This window comes from Henckelia pumila, chromosome 3, assembly GCF_033568475.1.
Source record: "Henckelia pumila isolate YLH828 chromosome 3, ASM3356847v2, whole genome shotgun sequence".
Lineage (NCBI taxonomy): Eukaryota > Viridiplantae > Streptophyta > Magnoliopsida > Lamiales > Gesneriaceae > Henckelia > Henckelia pumila.
The window spans coordinates 115,185,306-115,187,609 of record NC_133122.1 but is presented as its reverse complement, the minus strand read 5'-3'; the positions used below and the strand labels follow the sequence as shown (position 1 = coordinate 115,187,609).

At 39.5% G+C, this 2,304-nt stretch overlaps 1 non-coding gene across 1 annotated transcript; it reads left to right on the top strand.

The window, feature by feature from the left end:
- The first annotated feature begins 1,611 nt into the window (after positions 1–1,611).
- Positions 1,612–1,717, top strand: LOC140894021 (small nucleolar RNA R71). Its single transcript, XR_012153576.1, has one exon. It is a non-coding gene; the product is annotated as a small nucleolar RNA R71 (small nucleolar RNA).
- Positions 1,718–2,304: the final 587 nt, after the last annotated feature.

Genomic DNA, 2,304 nt, shown 5'->3' with positions numbered 1-2,304 from the left:
AATTCCAATCCTGCACAAAAATTATTCTCATAAGAATTTGATAAATCAATGCGATTACAAGAATGTACCTCATCTTGGTATTTCATGGTTTTATAGATATTGAAAGTGACAGCTTCACCACCAACTCGTAGAGTTAGTTCACCCTCCTGCACATTAATTAACGCTCTGCTAGTCGCCAAGAATGGTCCCTCCAAAATTAGAGGGACATCTTGATCTTCTTCCATGTCAAGCACTACAAAGTCAGCCGGAAAAATAAACTTATCTACTTTTACCAAGACATCTTCCACAACTCCTCGAGGATATGCCAAAGAACGATCAGCCAACTGCAGAGTAATCGTGGTTGGTTTCACCTCGCCAAGCTCCAAAGACCTGAAAATAGATAAAGGCATTAAATTAATACTTGCACCTAAATCACATAATGCCCTATTAATAGTCGTACCACCAATAATACAAGGAATAGTGAAACTCCCTGGATCTTTCAATTTCTGTGGCAATTTCTTTTGCAGGATGGCGCTGCACTCCTCTGTCAACTTCACTGTTTCGAACTCTTCAAGCTTTCTCTTCCTCGCCATCACATCCTTCATGAATTTAGCATAATGCGGCATCTGCTCCAAAGCATCAGCGAATGAAATATTTATATGAATTTTCTTGAAGATGTCAAGAAACTTAGAAAATTTTTCATCCAACGCTTTCTTCTTGAACCGCTGAGGATATGGCATAATAGATTTTTGCACATGCGGTTTCTCAGGCACAACTGCAGACTTGCTGGAATTTTTTCTATCAGAATTTTTGGACTCCACCACAATCTCTTCAACTTCCTCATCATCCACTGCCTTCGGCTTATCTGTTCCAAGTTCCTTGCCACTTCTAAGAATAACAGCCTTGCATTGTTCTCTAGGATTAACCTCGGTATTGCTAGGAAACACACCTCTCTGCTGATTATTCAATGCATTCACCAATTGACCAATTTGTGTTTTAAGATTTTTTATAGAAGCGCTCACATTGGTCAAGTGCGTCTCCATACTATCCAGCTTATTCTCATTCCTCTTAAATCTTGTGGAAGACTCTGAATTAAAATTATGCACCAAATCTTCCAACGATGCCTTACCCTCACCATTCTGAGTATTGAACCCCGGTGGAGGATTGAACACATTCTTATTATTTGCATATGAAAAATTCTCATGATTACGCAAACTAGGATGATACTGATTGGGTACAGGATTACCTCAATAATTGTTGTAATTCCTATTGTTCACATATTGGGCTTGCTCCATACTCTCAAATCCATCAGCAGAATTTACGGCGGTCGCCAGTGATGCTGTCTCAGTAGAACTTTGATTCCCTTTTGTCAGTGCAGCCAACTGTGTAGAAATAGTAGCCATCTGAGCAGTCAAAGCAGTGAATGCATCAACCTCATGAATTCCAGCAGGCTTCCTTATTGCAGATCTCTCACTCGGCCACTGATAACTGTAAACAGTCATTTGCTCAAGCATCTCATAAGCCTGTTCAGGAAATTTAGAAAATATTGAACCTCCAGCTGCAGCATCCACAGAAATACGAGTTGGCCCATTCAAACCATTGTAGAATAATTCGATCTGATCCCAATCTGGAAAATTATAGTTTGGACACTTCCTAAGCAACTCCTTGTACCGCACCCAGGCTTCATACAAATGCTCAAAATCTTGCTGTTTGAATGTAGTGATCTCTATTTTTAACTGAGCCTACTTAGCAGGTGGGAAATACTTAGCCAGAAATTTGGAAGTCATATCCTCCCATGTAGTGATACTTCCAAGAGGTAGTGATTGCAACCAACTACGAGCATTGTCCCTAAGAGAGAACGAGAACAATCGTAGTTTGATGGTGTCCTCAGTAACACCATGAATCTTTACTGTGTCAGCAATCTCCAGAAAACTACGCAGGTGCAAATTTGGATCTTCAGTAGCTGCACCCCTGAACTGATTTTGCTGCACCATATTAATCAGAGCTGGCTTCAACTCAAAATTATTTGCTGTGATATTCTGCCTAGCTATCCCAGAATAATGAGTATTGATCACCGTTTGAAAGTGATCTCTGATCGGCACCTGGGCATTATTGAAAACTCTTTCTCTTTCTCTTTCTTCAGCCATTTGTTGCAACTCTTCTCTTCTAGCTTTTCTCAAAGCTTTAGCAGTTTTCTCAATTTCCGGATCAAAGAGCAGTGAGTCGTAACTTTGGCTTTTTTGCATAAACTTCATAGAGAGGAAAGATTTAAAATTAGAACCAACAAAATAAAATAAAATGCTCTAAATCAAAATTAAGACTAAT